Source organism: Narcine bancroftii, chromosome 9, assembly GCF_036971445.1.
Source record: "Narcine bancroftii isolate sNarBan1 chromosome 9, sNarBan1.hap1, whole genome shotgun sequence".
In the NCBI taxonomy this organism is placed as follows: Eukaryota; Metazoa; Chordata; class Chondrichthyes; order Torpediniformes; family Narcinidae; genus Narcine; species Narcine bancroftii.
In genome coordinates this window covers 36,973,223-36,991,563 of record NC_091477.1, presented here as the reverse complement: position 1 = coordinate 36,991,563, position 18,341 = coordinate 36,973,223, and the positions used below count along the sequence as shown (strand labels likewise).

Sequence of the window (18,341 nt, the reverse complement as noted above, 5' to 3'; positions counted from 1 at the left end):
GAGCTAATTTTTCACTTGATTTCTTGCAGCTGCAGATCTAAAATATAAAATATGCTCACGATTCAACATCAAAAGCTTTACCTTTCAATAGTTTTCAAGCAAGCTTAGGAATGGAGAAGACATGATATCCTGAAACTGCAGTTAATATAACATTACTGGGACAAATAAACAGAACTAATTACACAGGTTACATCTAAAGTGGATCTGTTCAATGTGCACATCAAGATTTCATTATTATATTTATCAGTGATAATTTCATTTGTAGTACAAATTATCGCTGTGATTTTAATTACAGTTTAAAAGTTTAACACTATTAATGTAAAGTCTTACAGAGGTCAAGCATAGTACTGTATTTTATGTGAAACATTTTATTTCCAGTTCTTCCAAATAAATCTTAATAGCTGATTTTATAAAATCATAAAAATTTTACAAAGTAAGTCCCTCATTTTTTACTGTTATTTCCTGATAAATTCAACAAAATATCTTTTTTAAATACTCATGCAATTTATTTTGGAGGGTCTGCTCCCTTTCATACTCTATCCACATAACTATTCCCTAACTTAAGGTGTACAATTTCCTTTCTGATTACCAAGGTCCCAAAACAATCTCTGCAAAAACAAATTTACTTGCTCCTATTCCAAATTTGTGTGCAGCATTCAGAACTCACAGTATAGTTTCATCTACTTTTTTTTGTAGAGAACTCCTGTTTCACCTGCAGGAGTAACTTTAATCTTCCCCTTCCCTCTCTTCAATCTCCATCCCTCTTCCACTCATAATCGTCTCTCCTACAGTTATAATAAGGCTCAATATATCCATGAGGAACAAATCTCCTTTTCTTTCTGAGCATGTTACAGGCTTCCAGACACAGTATCACATTCTGCATCTTTACATAATGCACTTGCTGATTTTGCTGGGCCATCCATTCGTGATATTGGCACACTTATCTCTCTTCAATATCATGGCCTCACCCATTTGGCACATCGCACAGACTTGCATTTTTCAACTCGTATGTTCTTTTGTTTTTATTCTTAGTCCCTAACCACCCTCATTTCATAGCTTTGGTTTGTTTTCCCTTTTTCTAACTACCCCCATTAATCCATTGACTGGATGATATCTACAATTTACACCCAGAGTAATCCTTTGGCCTTTCCATTGTCTATCAATCCCTCTCCCACTATTTCTGCAATTTCAAACTAAACTGTTTTCTCTCTTCTTAGTTCTGATAAAAATTAAACACCATTTCTCTTTCCATAGATGCTGCCTGACCTGCCAAGTGCTGCAACATTTTCTGTTTTCATTAGATTTCCAGCATGTCACTTGTTTGTTTTTGACAACAAATTACTTCTTTACAGCATTTAGGAAATAACAGTTAATGTTTCCAATTTGGGACTGGCTCGTTACATTACATCACTTTATGTTGTGTGTAGTTTTTCTTAGGTATCATATTAGAATCTGTGTAATTGGGGTTTATAAAAGTTCCAGCAATTCCTTGCAATTGCAATTTAGAAGTTTCTCCAAACACATTCAATCTGTAAATTATGTTGTTTCAATTTCTCAGTCTTTATTAGTTGTAATGTTTTCTTAATACAGATTCATTAATCTGTACATTACAATTTACATTGGCAATCCAATTTTTTTATTTTTAGTAAACTGAGGAAAGAAATTAGATTTTAACTGAACACATATTAAATTGATAATAACAGGGGTGAAAATCCTTCTTGAGTGTTCATATTATATATTTTAATAAGTATTGGCCATCTATTTTACTTGCATTTGCACATTCAGTTTCAATGTGTTGTATCTACTGACGACTGACTAGCTGGCAGGCCCAGAGAGAACCACTGTGCATGCATCTGTGCATTCTGAACCATGGCTCACTGCACTGTGGAAAAGCTAAATGCCTTAGAACATGTCAGTCAGACCTTCCACATCTTCTTTGGTCCCATTCAGTGGGAAAGGGTGGCACACAAATTATCCATTGACATTGGTTGGTGCTTGGAATGCAATGCCAGGAGAGGGAGTAGAAGCCTCTTAAACATTTAAGAGATATTTAACAGGCATGTCTACAGGCATAGAATTGAAGATTTACACAACATACAGGCAGATGGAATTAATTTAAAGAGACATTGTGGTTGGAACAGATATAATGGGTTGAAGGGCCTGTACCATTCAATATTCTGTGTTTCTCATTGCAGTCCAAAATAGCATAATGCTATATAAAGAACTTGAATTCATTTTTTAAAGAATTTGGAGATATTGGACAAACTTATGCTGTACCGTTCTGTCTGCATTCTCTAATAAGTTTATTGTTAGTTGTTCGACCATCATGACAACTGCTGACAAGCCAAACCTTTTGCCAGAGGAAAATAAATTGTTTTCAGCTGCAATTGTGTTTTCTTACCCAAGGTTAAGTCAGCATTGGATTGAAGTTCAGAGACAAAAGAAATGTGAAATGAACCAATTTTTTTGCTGTAGTATCACTAAAATGGAAATCAAATGGTTCTTATAAAAGCAATTGCTCTAATAAATATCATTATCTTATCATGACTTGCACATAATGAGCAAGATAATGAACCAGCTTTGTCATAACAGTTAATGTGGAAGCTTCCTTTGTTAATTAAATGGAATCTTTCCCTCCATGAAAGAGGTGAAAAACATTACAGAACCATTAAATGTATCAATTTAATTTAAAAATATTATTCAGCCTATAAAATCAGGTAGAGGATTCAAATCCATTTGAAGTAATGATTTTTTTTTCTGCTCATGCACTGAAATGGAGAAAATAACATGAGTTAAATTCTTCACTATGGACAACTGGCTCCAATCATTTGTTATTACTCTACATGCTAAACCGGAACCAGTTATTTCTAAATCGTTAATGTGAACTGATCATTTAAAAAATCTCCAGAACTAATTGCAGCCCAGAAAGGTCAATTCAAATCACAATCAAGAACTCACACAAGCATAAAGCCAGTGGCAACAATTATCTACTTGCAAGTGAGTTGTAAATTGTTAACAAATTATGCTGATCTCACAAGGATGATAAATGGATCCCAGCAGCCTTATTCTTGGTGAATCAGCAGATAATCGTTCACAGGTTGAGGGTATGGGGGAAACATTATAGGATTGTCAACAGCATACAAATAAAATGGTTAAAGAAAAATTGAAATATACTTTGAAAGATTGATCTGATAAAAACATTGGCTATTTTTGGATGGGTTAAGCAAGAGGAGATTTGAAAAATACAAAGAAATGTGAAAGGAATGGGAAGTCAAGGCTTGGGTATGAAGCTGGAGGAAGAGCTGGTCTGTGCCTGATACCTGCTAACCTGGGCCTGGTATCATATGAATTGGCTGTGAGCAGGCCTCATGCCACCAACCCCGTACTGTCTGTGCCTGGAGGGAAGGCGATGGGGGTTAGGTTTCATGCTGTAGCTGATCGAGGTTGTCACTGAATGTACGACTACATTGATACCAACAACTTTATGCATGCTATATAATAAAAACATCCTCCCAAATCTCTTTTGACCATTCAAAACAGTTGTTGCAATTAGCAAGTGATAGTTTAAAATCTGATAAGAGCTCTTGCCATTCATGTTTCATTGGGTGTTGATAAGCATGCATATGTTGCCATGCTTTTCGGGATGCTCCTGCACAACTAGCCAGCAAAATAATAATGGCTGGCTTTCTCAGACCTTTCCTGGGAGCTCATGCTTTGGCTTACACTAATTGGCATTGTGAGGAATACACACCAATGAACCGACCATCACTCAAGTCACTGCTGGCATCCATTCAATAATCTTCTTCCCCTAACTTCATAAACCTGAATTAATATTTTTTTCCCCCATTTGGAAATCCATGTGCTCCAGTCATGACACTGGGAGGAAAAATCAAATTAAAAGAAAATAGCTCAAGTCAAAATGCTAAAAGGCAAAAAAAAAAGCTGAGACAAAATGGATAATATTCTCATTGTTTTCTTAAGTCTAATTCCAGTGTTGTGCACACCTGGATGTTTGTTTAAAAAAATGGTAATTAAAAGTCTCATGGTTATGATTCGATCACAAGAATATGATAGATTACGTTGCCTGGGTATCGCAAGTTCCTACTGTTTGCCTGTGTACAATGCTTCCAAGAACAAAAATTGAGTTATGTCTCATTATTCAGGCCATTTCATAAGGTACAATAATGTAGATCAAGCGTTAAACACAGATAAAAAAATGATCCTGCAAATTTCATTGATTTAATGACTACAATTATATACTGAATCAATAGCCCCTTTTGCACAGAGCTTGAAAGCTGGGTTTTATCTGCTTTTGAGCGCTGTGTGAAAGAATCGTAAGATGGATGGTGGGGGGGGGGGGGGGGTGGGTCTACACTAACCTGTCTTCGATCCACCTAGGTAGGTATTCTCAGCAGTGGAGCATATTTGACTCATGGAGCTGGCTTTTTTCAGTTCTGTGTGAACATGTAAGCTGGCTTCCTAAGACAGGTCATGTCTATAGGAATATAGCGGTTTTACAGTATAAAAGGGGCTAATGAGATTCTACTGAATCCTGCTCTGGAGTAGAAATTAGCAGCCGCTACAGGTTGATCACAAGGAATCTCTTCTGTCATCTCGATGCACTGAGAATTTTAATGCTGGATTGTTTTAATGAATTGTGGAAGTCATCAGGGATGCAGTGCTGCCAGAGCTTGTTGAAGCTTTGCTCCGGCCCCTCTGTAAAAAACGGCAAAAAAATTAGATGGGAATTTAACCTACTGCAGTGGGGATTAACAGCAGCTCCTGTAGAGCAGGGATTTTACTGAAGCGGGAGTTGGGGGTGGGGGATGGGGAGTGATATGGGAATGCGCATGTGGGGGTCACGTGTGCATGATGTCAGATACATGGAGTTACATTCTATGGGGAGTTTCAGTTTGGTGCTGTCTTCAAATAAATTACAGTTCCTCTGACTCTCTCAAGTAAGTAGCAGTGATAGTTCCAAAGAGGAGAGAGTGACGACAAGGATGAAAGATCCACACTCCGGTCGACGGGATCCACAGGATTTCTAAAAAAGGATGTCGGAGGTGAAAATTTGGTGAAAAAGAATGACAAAAGGAATGACGCTGGGTGACGAAAGCACATGCCCAGTAGTGGGAAAAAGTAAAGGAAGAAACAAGAGGAAAACAACATAATAGTAAGAGGAGCAGTAAAGTGAAAGAGAGAAAGGGAGATGCCAAAATCAAGAGCTGGGGCTGGGGAAACTGGGGCCGGGAGAAGGACAACTTTTCCACCAGTCTCTGGGAAATGATCATATTAAATGCCAAGCTGAAGTCAATGAAAGGCTGCCTGGCATATGAGGCACCGTTCTCCAGGTGGGCCAGGATGGGGTGAAGTGACAAGGCTATAGTATCATCTGTGGAATGGTTTCTTCTGTAGGCAAATTGAAATGGACCCATCATCTCTGGGAGGTGTGCTTTGATGCATTTCATCACCAGATGCTCAAAGCATTTTATAATGGAGGAGGTCAGCGCCACAGGACGATAGTCATTGTGGCCTGCCATTGTCGCCCTCTTGGGTACTAGGATGATGGTGACTGTCTTGAACCCTGCAGGAGGTTTTGAAGATGTCTGTGAAGACCTCTGTCAATTGGTCTGCGCGGTCCGTCATCACCTGACCAGGTATGTTGTCTGGTCCTGCCGCCTTGAATGGGTTCACCATGGATAGGGTTCTCGTCACCTTGGCTGCAGCTATGAAAGGGCCCCGTTCATTGGAGGACATGGAACTTCCTTTGGCATCATCAAACCATGCATTGGGAGCCGTAATGGTCTTGATCCCTTGCCACATGCGCCTCGTGTGCTGATGTCGCACAGCATTCTGTGGATCTTCTGTGCATATCCTCGCTTTGCCTTCAGGATTGCATGGGGGAGTTCTGACCTGGACAATCTTAGTGCCATCCTTTCCCCTTTCCTATAGACAGCATCATGAGCTCTGAGAAGGGCCTGGATGCAGCCTGTCATGCCGATTCCCTCCTGGTTTTCACTGTTTGTTCCAGAATTTTGCTGGTTGATTTCAAGCAAGAATGAATTATTTGACGTTTTTATATTTAGAATAATTATCAATTTGGTTTCTACATCTTACATTTGCATTTCTTTTGATTCATTTGCTGGAGTGACAGTAATGGTATGGCTGGGATTTAGTGTTCGTTTCTAAATGTGCTTGAGAATGTGATGCTGGATGGTAGGAGGTTTTTTGCATTTGGCTGCTAATAATGCAGCAAAGGTTCTGCCACAGTGTTATTTGTTAAGGAGTTTGACACCTTCATGATGAAGGAACAATAATATATTTCCTGGTCAAAATGGGGCAAATCTCAGAGGGATGTTTGGGGCAACAGCATCCTTGTGCATCTGCTCGTCCTCCTAAGTGGTGGAGATTTCAGGTTTGTGTAGCACTTTGAAGGAAATTTCCTAATACTGTAATACTGTTAAAAAATGTCATAGTAAAATGACAACCCATGTTACTTCTCTCCTGATCTGAGAACATTAAAATTAATCAAATTTAAATTAAAATGTTGATATCACAGGCCATTTTGGTTCACGAGTCCATGCCACCCAATTTACACCCAATTAAATTAGCCCACCGGTACGTTTTGAAGGATGGGAGGAAACCGGAGCCTCCAGGGAAAACCCACGCAGACACAGAAAGAACATACTCCTTATAGACAGTGCGATATTTGAATCCCGGTCATGATGGCTGGCGCTGTAAAGGGTTGCGCTAACTGTATGCCAACCGTGCTGCTCAAACATTAAGAACATAAAAAATGTATGAATAAGAAATAAGACTCGTTCATTTGGTTCCATAAACATGTGCCATTCACCAAGACCATGGCTAATCTTCAACCTCAGACACTGTTTTCTTGTCTTATCCCCATAACACCTGATTTTTCTCAAAAATCCAGAAATCTATCAATCTCTGACTTCAATCCCTGTCGGAGCCATTGCAGTTCTCTTGTGGAGAGAATTCCAAATATTTTCCACCATCTGAGTAAAGAAATTCCTCTTCACTTCAGTTCTAAATAACCCACCTCTCTTTTATTTTGGTGTCCAGTTCTTGAATCCTAAGTCAGGGGAAACACCCAACAGCTGCCAATTTGCTATTTTCCATAATAGCAAAAAATTAATCCTGATGAATTGACTAATTATGAAATTTGCTAAAGTAACAAAGTTATATCATATCTGAAAGACCGAAATTTTACTCTGAATGACACCACACCCCTGCCCCCTGACTTTCATTATCCTCCTTCCAGCTGTTCCAATTTATTCTAAATAAACTATTCTGTTTGAACACTGAAGTATCTGTAAAAATAAGGGCAGGACTTTAAAAATGAAGCAGCAAGGATTATGAGACATTATATTTCTCAGTGAATCCATCAACAACAGAATCCAAGGCAATTCGTGACACCCCTCAACACACATCTAGTGATGTTAAGAGATACCAACTGGGAGAAGACATTTAAACCACAGAAGAGGGAGTGTGCAAAAACACCAGTCCGGCAGCAATTTTAGAGGTAATTAAATTTTACTTCAGTGAGGACACTGTTTATTCCATTAAAATCATCTAGGCTAAACTCTCAGCAGACAAAATTTCCTATCACATCACTCTGTAAAGATGCTACAAAAATTTTCATTAAGCTAGAATATTCCCTGATGTCAGCTCCAAGTCTCCCAAGTAGATTGGATCCTCTTTTACCAGTGATGTGAAAAATGCACCCTCGAGTGCTGGCAGGAATTTAATCTTGTGATTCTACCTGGTCCTTTGCCAATCTCCACACGTGCTGTTTCCAGGACTCGTCCCAGAACAGTGAATATAAATAGGAATCCTAGCTAATTTACTCCATCTTATCCCACATTAGCTTCACCATCAGTTCTGTTGTTTAAAAAATGACAGCTTACTTGGCACTAACAAGAAAACAAACCTGTGATCATCTAGCTCAATTACAAACAAGCAATGGTGGGAACCAAAGAATGAGAAGCCTTAATGTAATTTGCAAGTCCTTCTACTATATTAATTATAATACAGATTTTCTGAGAAAAGAATTTGGGTTGATAGGATTACTTTATCATAACGTTATAACATGAGGAATGTAAAAATTGGTGGCAATTTGTCACGAACTAGAAATCACATTTGGATTTTTTTTTCTGTTCAATTCACAAGTTGTGTGCCTCATTGAATAGGCCAACATTTAATGCCTAGCCTTAAATGGCTTGCTGGATTATATCAGGCAGTTATGAATTAAACACATTGCTATATGGCTAGAGTCACAGACAAGGCAGTCCTGGGAAGAGTGAACTTTGAACATTATGGATACCGCTTTTGTGCTAGATTTTATTGAATTAACCAATTTAAATTGACCATATTTCATGGTAAAATTGAAATCACAGAATCTTAAATTCAGTCTTTGAGAGTTCTATTCTATAATGTGATCAATTAGGCATCGCACCTCTGAATTATGTATTTCAAGGAATGGGATATCATATTATTGATTAAAGGGCTATCAGACACTAATTTAGATTCTTGTTAAATTACTTGGATTGGCCACTGTGTTAAGGTTAATTACTACTATTGTCAAACTTCATTAAAGGGTTAAAAACTTGAAATCTCTAGAATAGTTAGGCAAGGAATCAGCTATGAGAAGATTTAAGGGTAAGTACTTTTTCCACAAACAAATGATCAATCTTTCCAAATATTATACAGCAAATAAATTGGGCTTCTGTCACTCTGATGTATTGCATTTGCAATTTCCTCTCCAATGCAGAAACCAAGTTCAATGTGGTGTCTTTGCAGTGCACCTCGATTCAGTTCACAGGGACAACCCTGAACTTCCTGCTGCACCTCTCTGCCACTCTAACTCATTGGCCATGTCCACCTGCACTGTTACAACAAGGTCAAATGAAAGCTTTAAGTATCAATCTCATTCCCCATGTGGGGATGTTTCACCCTTCAAAGATAAATATTGAATTCTCCATGATTGGTTATTGTGGTCAACCACTGTAATGTATAATTATCTGGTCATGCATGCCCATTGGCTGGTTGTACCTGTGGCCCCTCCCCACAGGTTCCTATATAAAGGTGACTGTTCCACAGCCCCCTGCAACTCAGTGCAGGATAGCCGAACAGAAGGGATATGCTATGTTCTCAAGTGAATTAAAGCCTATTGGTTTCTCTACAATAGTCTCCTGAGCGATTGATGGTGCATCAGTTATGATGGTTTTCTCTATATTTATTTCATAGTTCAAGCATTAGCAGTTGTGATTTTCATTAAATATGGCTATGGGTTTGCCAATTACTAAATGGAGCTTGATATTTTCAAAATAGATGACTTTAAGATTTCACTCTCATGAGCTCAATTTAATATTTTTTTGTGAGTACCTGCTGCATCCAAGTGGACACTTGTGAAATCTAGAATTCTTAATTCAAATATCTTATAATAATGATAACAAATAAATCTACCATAAAAGATTTGAATATATTCAAATCTATATATTATATATAGATTTTAGAAGATAATTTACCACCTTCAATTTTGAATTGAAAAATGTCTAAAGAATTACATAAAGAGACATTGCAATATAACTCATCTTGAATGTTCTCTGTTGTCCCTGCAAATCTGGGATGTGTATATATGCAAGACCCAGCATGACACTAAATGGCATTTATTCCATTCAAAACACACATTGCTACAACATTCACTGCACACGTACACATTAGAGATTGGGAGCATTCAAGGAAAAAAAAAGCGCCATTTGGAACCCTGATTTTTGGCTGTGTGAATATTAATATTTAGAAAGTACTCTGAAAATGCTGTCTGCTTATTCAAAAGACTTGTTTGGATATATGATATACATGTTTGGATATATCATGGAGTCACACCCACAGAAACAGGCCCATCTAGCCCATCATGTCAATGCTAACCTTCAATAACCCATCAACACATCCCATTTACCAGTGGATCTATAGCCTTCTACACCTTGGCTGTTCAAATGTTCATCTAAATGCTAGTTGAATGTTGTGAGAGTATCCATTTCATCACACACTTGGGCAACAACCGTCTGGGTGAAAAAAAATATTCTTCTGAATTCCCTTCCCACCAACTTCATATCCCTCACCCCAAATCTGTGATCTCTAAATTCTGATACCTCTGTAATGGCAAAAAAATATTATATTATGTGGTCTTCCTCTGTCTCTTTCAATATTGTATGCCTCAGTCAGGTTCCCCCCCCCCCCTCCCCCACACTCATCTGCTTCAAGAAAACAAACCGAGCTTCTCTGATCACTTCAATGAAATGCTCAATTTCAGGCACCTTGGAGGTGAATGTCCCCTTCACCCTCTCGCAACATCCTGATTGTCAGAAATCATGGTAATCCAGCTGTAGCTTAAACTGTACAGCAGGCTCAAAGATTGCAATAATTTCAGTTCTTCTTTGACTCTCTTTGTTCAAATTTCCCAATTGATAATAAGCAAAGAGTGAACATAACTTTTTTAACCTGTTGTTCTCTGATGGCCTGAGTAAAGCCTTCAGGCAACTCAAATAACCATATTTATACAGGTCTTCTACATGGTCAGAAGGAAACTATTGGGGTCTTGGGGAGCTATGTCAGTTCTAAATTCAACTACGTTATCAACTATAATTTAAAAAATGCAAAAACTTCACATAATCATTGTGTACTGGCTAATGTAAGAAAAGGCAGAAGCTTTCTTCTGACTGAATTTGCTCGAGAAACTTTCAATTGATTTTACAATGCTAGAACTGCAAATGAAGGTAACCTCCCACCATATTTAAAATATTGTTGATCCAGAGCATCCACAAGAAATTCCAGCTGTCGGGAGGAGTCACGTGATGGAGTAGTGGCCGGTAGGGGAATACCAGCCCTCTCCAGAAAAGAAGAAATAAAATGAAGAAAATACAAAGTTCAATAAATACAAAATATAACAAATAAAAGATAAAGTTGCAGAGAAAAGAAAGAAAATGGCACACAAGAAGGAAAAGGTAAAAACAACGAGAATAAAAGAAGACGCCAGAAGAAAAAGGAGAAGGCCTTACCTGCATGAAGAAACAGGGGGCCATCGTGGAGAAGATAGCCCATTCTCTGAGGTTGGTGACGACCCCGCAGAGTCGTGACCCCCCTGACCGCTGGACTGCAAAAATGGCTCTCTGAGCCAAACAAAAGTGCGCTTGCTAAGGAGAAGGAGAACATCGACAGGAGGGGGGCTCAGCAGAGGAGCGGGCAAACACAATGCGACCAGCTGAGGGATGCCCAACACCAGGGGTCTCAGCTGGAAGAAGAGGAAAGCGACAGGAAAGGGAGTGAAAGGAAAGAAGAGCAGCAGCAGGAGGCCCAACAGATGAGTAGCCCAGAAGAAGAGGACCAACAGCAAAAAGCCAAACAAGAAGAAGCCCAGCAAAGTGAGACAAGCAACTCATCAGGAAAGTCAGAAGAGACACAGATACAAGGAAGAGAAGAAGAAGAAGAAGAAGAAGAAGAGGAAGAAGAAGACACAAACACAGGTACAGACACAGAAGAAGAAGAAGACCAAGATCTGCACAGAGAAATAGAAGGTAAAACGAATAGACAGAAAATAGATAAAGTTTTTTTTTCAAGAACAAATGAGAGCATTAAAAGAATGGTTGACATTAGAATTTAGTGAAATTAAAAGAAAAATGAAAAGTACAGAAGATAAAGTGAATAGATTAGAGCTGGTCATGACAGAAATAGGGAAAAGATTAGAAAATGTGGAAGAACGAGAAATAGCTGTAGAAATGGAAGTGAATGACTTAAGAAGAAAATTGGAAGAAAGTGATAAAAAAGTTAAAGAGTCACAAGAGTTGTTAGCTCAGAAAATTGATATGTTGGAAGATTATAGTAGGCTAAACAACATTAATACAGTGGGCCTAAAGGAAGAAGAAGGCACAGATATGAAGGAATTTATAAAAGAATGGATCCCAAAGGTCCTGGGAATGGCAGAATTACAGGAAGGAATGGAAATAGAAAGGGTACACAGAACACTAGCTCCAAAACCACAGACTCATCAAAAACCAAGATCCATCTTAGTAAAATTTTTGAGATGCACAACAAGAGAAAATATACTGGACCGGGCAAGGAATAAAATTAGAGAAGACAATAAACCATTGGAATACAAGGATCAAAAAATATATTTTTTTTACCCAGACATACGTTTTGAACTCTTAAACAAGAGAAAGGAGTTTAATACAGCAAAATTGATCCTTTGGAATAAAGGTAATAAATTTATGTTAAGACATCCAGCTGTGCTTAAAATATTTATCCCTGGGGAGCAAAACAGACTGTTCTCGGATCCGGAGGAAGCACGAGAATTTGCAGAATATCTGCAGGACAGAAGGAGAAATGAAGAGTTGTAACAAGAATGAAGAACGGTGATAAAATATATATAAAGATGTAAAAATAATGTATATGTAAGAATTAAAGAAGGGAAAGAGAAGGGAAGAAAGGAAGTAAGGGGGAAAAAAGAGGGTGAACTCTGTATATATGTAAAAAAAAGTATTTTCTGGGGCTATTTGGTGGGGGACAATAACCGCCACTGCAAAATCAGTTGATGCTTGCGAGTGGGTTCGCAATCCAAATGGAGAGGGGAGTTGCAGGGACATTTGCGGCTAAGGGAATATTGGATGTGGGAATTGTTGAAGTATTTTATATTTTAAATGTGTTGTCGTACATTGAGTTTAAAAAGGAGAAACATAGAAGATAGGAGCAGGAGTAGGTCATTCGACCCTTTGAGCCTGCTCCGCCATTCAACGAGATCATGGCTGATCTTAAAGTTCAGACCCCGTCCCCGCATTCTCTCTGTAACCTTTAATACCTTTAAAACTGAGAAATGAAAATGGGGAAAAGGGGGATGGCGGTGGTGAGGAAGCAGAAATGAGGTGTAAACAGGATATGAGATGGCCATGTTGAATTATATGACTATAAATATTAATGGAATACGTAACCAAATTAAATGGAAGAGGCAATTAAATGAAAAAAATAAAAAATAGACATAGCATTTGTGCAGGAAACACACCTAACTGAAGTGGAACATAATAAATTAAAGAGAGAGTGGGTAGGGCACATAGCGGCAGCATCATATTATTCAAAAGTTAGAGGTGTAGCTATATTAATTAATAAAAAATGTAACAATCAAAATAGAAGAGTAAATAATAGATCCAGCAGGGAGGTATGTAATGATAAAGTGTCAGATATATTCAGAATTTTGGAATTTGCTTAATATATATACACCTAATGAAGAGGATCAAGAGTTTATGCAAGATTTTTTTTGACGATTGTAGATACGCAAGGGAATATATTGATAGGAGGGGATTTTAACCTTAATTTGGATCCAATGTTGGATAAAACTGGACAAAAGACTAGCAAAAAGAATAAAGTGGCTAAATTTATGGTTAAATCAATGCAGGAAATGAAACTTATGGATATATGGAGGAGGCAGCACCCAAGAGAGAAGGAATACTTGTATTATTTGAGTAGGCATAAAACATACTCAAGGATTGATATGTTTTTGTTGTCGGCCCATATTCAAGGGAGAGTTCGGAAAACTGAATATAAAGCTAGATTGCTATCTGATCATTCAACCCTGTTATTAGCAATAGAACTGGAGGACATCCCACCAAGAACATATAGATGGAGGTTAAACTCCATGCTACGTAAAAGGCAGAAATTTAGAGAGTTTATTGAACGCCAAATTAAAACGTACTTAGAAATAAATACGGAATCAGTGAAAGACAAATTTATATTATGGGATGCAATGAAAGCTTTCATTTTGAGGACAGATAATAAATTATGTAACTAAGATGAAAAAGGACTACAATCGGGAAATAGAACAGTTGGAAAGGGAAATAGTAAGTACAGAAAATGAACTAGCAAAAAGGGATGATATAGCAAAAAGAAGAGAATTGGCGTTGTAAGGTAAAACATCATGAGATGGGAATGTGTAAGGAGTTACCCTGTGCAGGGCTGTAACAAGAAGGGGAGGTGTCCTTGTACTCCTGTTAGGTAAAACATCATGAGATGGGAATGTGTAAGGAGTTACCCTGTGCAGGGCTGTAACAAGATGTGAATGCATCCTTGTACTTACAAGATAAGAGAGACATTGATGGATTGAGAGGCAGGAAGCTAGCAGGGAAAGGATAGCAACAGTTTTAGTCATTGGACAAGTAATGATATGATGATGTTCTAAGCACGTATCCAAGGGTATAAAAAATCATCATTTTGCTGATAACGGCAGAATTCATTCTCCGACTAACATTGTTAGTTGCAAGTGTTACAATCCGGTAATAAAGAACAAAGAACCCTGATTTCGACTCAGTCTGGTGTTTGTCTCACTCATTCATGAACAAAGCACACCTAACAGCGTACAAAAAATTAAAATACAAAACATTACAAACATATAAGGTGGAGAAGAACATAATGAAAATAAAGCAAAAGTATTATGAACTAGGAGAAAAAAAAACTCAAAATATTAGCCTGGCAACTTAGAACAAGCTTAAAGAACTCTATTAGCATCAATGAAAAGGACAAACAAATTACATATAAACCAATGGAGATTAATGAGAACTTTAAGGAATTTTATGAACAATTATACCAAACTGAGAACGAGGGGAAAGATGATAAAATAGAGGAGTTTTTAGCTAAAATTGAACTGCCGAATTGCAAGAAGAGGAACAAAACAAACTGATAAAACCATTTGAAATAGAGGAAGCATAGGATATATTAAAAAAGCTGCTGAACAATAAAACACCTGGAGAGGATGGATTCCCAATAGAATTCTATAAAACATTTAAAGAACTATTAATTCCTCCTTTCCTGGAAGCAATGATCCAGATAAAAGAAACACAAAACTTGCCAGATTCATGTAAGCAATAATTACAGTAATACCAAAGACGGGGAAGGATCCACTAACACCAGCATCATATAGACCAATATCTCTACTTAATTCAGATTATAAGATAATAACAAAATTATTAGCAAACAGATTGGCCAATTGTGTACCAAAAATAGTAAAACAAGATCAAATTAAGAAAAGACGAACAGCGGATAATGTCTGTAAATTTGTTAATTTAATTCATGCAGTTCAAGGAAATAAGATGCCAACAGTGGCTGTTGCTTTAGATTCAGAAAAAGCCTTTGACAGGTTAGAATGGAATTATCTACCAGAAAAATATATTGATTGGATTAAAGCATTATATAATGGATCATTGGCGAAGGTAACAGTAAATGGATATGTATCGAACCAATTTAAATTAAGTAGGTCAACTAGGCAGGGATGTCCATTATCTCCCTCACTGTTCACTTTAGCAATAGAACCATTGGCAGAACTTATAAGAACAGAAAATAAAATACAAGGGATAAAATTAAAGGAGGAGTATAAAATCAGTTTATTTGCAGATGACATCATAGTATACTTAACAGAACCAGAAATATCAATAAAAGAACTACATAAGAAATTGAAGGAGTATGGAGAAATATTAGGGTACAACATCAATGCAAATAAAAGTGAAGTGATACCAATGAGTAATGCAGATTATAGAGAATTTAAAAAAGAATCACCATTTAAATGGCAAACACAAGCAATCCAATACCTAGGGATCAGTTAGATAATAATTTAAGCCACTTGTACAAATTAAATTATCAGCCACTAATAAAGAAATTGCATGAAGACTTAGAACATTGGAAAGAATTACCGCTAACGTTGATAGGGAGGGTAAATTGCATTAAAATGAATGTCTTCCCAAGGATACAATACTTATTTCAATCATTACCAATTCTCTTAACAGAGAAATTCTTTCATGAACTAAAGAGAATAATAAGGAAATTTTTGTGGAAAGGGGAGAAACTGAGGATAGTGTTAGATAAATTAACAGAGAGGTACAACCAAGGTGGTTTGCAGTTACCAAACTTTAAAATTATTACAGAGCAGCACAATTAAGGTATTTATCAGATTTTTATCAGACAAGGGAAAAACCAGATTGGACTAAGATAGAGCTAGATAAAATAGGGGATAAGGTACTGGAACATACATTTTATAAGTGGCATGAAAAGCTGGTACAATATAAAAGCTCACCAGTATTGCATCATTTACTCAATATATGGAAGAAGATTCACTTAGAAAGGAAAAAAAATGAATTACCAAATATCAAAATTATTATTGACGCAAAATCAGCTAATCCCTTTTACAATAGATAACTTTTCCTTTAGAGAATGGGAGAGAAAAGGAATTAAAAGAATAGAAAATTGTTTTTTGGGAAATAATTTATTAACATTTGAACAACTGAAGTACAAATATGGAATAACTCATGGTACAATGTTTGCATATCACCAACTGAAATCCTACTTAAAGGATAAATTGGGGAATAGACTGAGATTACCAGAAGGAAGCAGTTTTGAATACGTGATTACAGACACAATGATAATTAAAAGATTTATAACAAACATGTACATCAAGCTGCAAGATAAGGAAAATGATGAAATAAGCTATAAACTCAAACAAAAGTGGAAAAGGATTTAAACATAAAGATAAAAAATGAAACATGGGAAAAGTTATGTTCTAGAACTATGAAGAATATAATAAACACAAGGTTACGCATGATACAGTATAATTGGCTACACAGGTTATATATCACACCCCAAAAGTTAAAAAAATGAGATCCAACACTATCAGATAGATGTTTTTGTTGTAAGAAGGAAATGGGAACAACAGTACACAAATTTGATGTAATTTGGGCATGTCAGAAAGTGAAAAAGTTTTGGGAAGATCTAAATCAGATATTAAATAAAATCACAAAAAAACAACAAACCAAAAAATCCAGAGATCTTTCTTCTAAGTAGTATAAGAAGTAAAGAATTAGGCCTCAAACTGGATGAAGCGCAAAAAAGATTTATTATGATAGCCTTAGCTGTAGCAAAAAAATGTATAATGTCAACTTGGAAATCAGAAGAGAGCCTGAGAGTACAGCAATGGTACATGGAAATGAATAAATGTATTCCATTGGAAAAAATAACATATAATTTAAAAAATAAAGTCACATTATTTGAACAAATTTGGGAAACCTACATGGAGCATAACAGAGAGGGCTTGCCTCGGACTTCCACCCCCTAAAATGATAAGAAGACAAAATGACTTGATCCAGTGTGTAAAAGTAGATGACACATTTTTCTTGTTTATTTTTCATAGTGACATGACATTGTTTAATGGCTTTATTGTATTGTATATGTTGAATGTTTATTGGTTTTGGAGGGGTTGGGAAGGGGGGAGGGAAGTTAGGGGGGAAATAAAGGGGAGAAAATGTCACTGTGTATATTTAAGAGGGCAATGTTTGTATGTATTTTGGTTGATATGGTTCAGAGTGTGAAAAATAAAAAAAATATTAAAAAAAAGAAATTCCAGCTGTTTATATATGGAGAATTTGTGAGATATCGTGCAAAAGTACGGTTGAACCTGGACTGTTACTTCATGCCATCAGGCAAATCTTCTCTTCCAAGTGATTCTCAACATAAAGATTTCAAGGACTGGGAGAGGGACTTGACCTTGTAACACTTGATTTCCAACACATACTTCAGTGTGTACAATAATCAAGCCCAGAGATTTGATGATTAAACATGTTTCTTTGAACTTTTCTCATTTTCTCTTTCATGAGTAAAGTTTAAGTAGAAACAATATTTTAGATGCTTAACTGAATTAAAACATAATTATACAAAGCATGCTTCTAACTGCAAGGCTGTTTATTTATGATACATATTATGTTTTTATATTATTGGTGGGAACAAAGCCACAGAGAAATTACTATCTGTCAAAATGTTTCAGGCTGTGATCCAGCACATGCTCTTATGCCGAAGATTTGTAAAATTAATCTAAGAGAAAGGTGAAAAGCTACATTGTAAGCTGGCCACCGCAAAAACAAAAGCACATTACAAAGTAGTAAAGGTATCTTGCCTCGGTTGACAAAAAAATGCCTTATTTGTATCATGCAATGGAAAATTAATCCCCTTAGAAGTTTAATTGACACATCCCTTCAAAGTAATTGCTTCATTTCTTCCTATTATCCAAGAATCTCTGCACAGGTGAAATCATTACAAGAATTAGGGAGGTTTTATAAAACATTGGTGAGGCTACAACTGGAATAATATGTATAGTTCTGATCATTATCTCAAGAAAGAGCATCGATGCTTTGGACAGAGTGCAGAGGAGATTCGTTACGATGTTGCCTAGGGTGGAGCATATCCCTGGTGAGAGGAAACTGCCTCCTCCTCCTGTTTTCTTTGAGCGGAGGAGGCTGAAC

The 18,341-nt window shown here is 36.9% G+C and overlaps 1 protein-coding gene across 4 annotated transcripts in view; it reads right to left on the bottom strand.

Moving 5' to 3' along the window:
* Positions 1-18,341, bottom strand: part of ablim3 (actin binding LIM protein family, member 3) — a 189,904-nt gene that overhangs the window by 60,862 nt on the left and 110,701 nt on the right. The window lies entirely within an intron of this gene.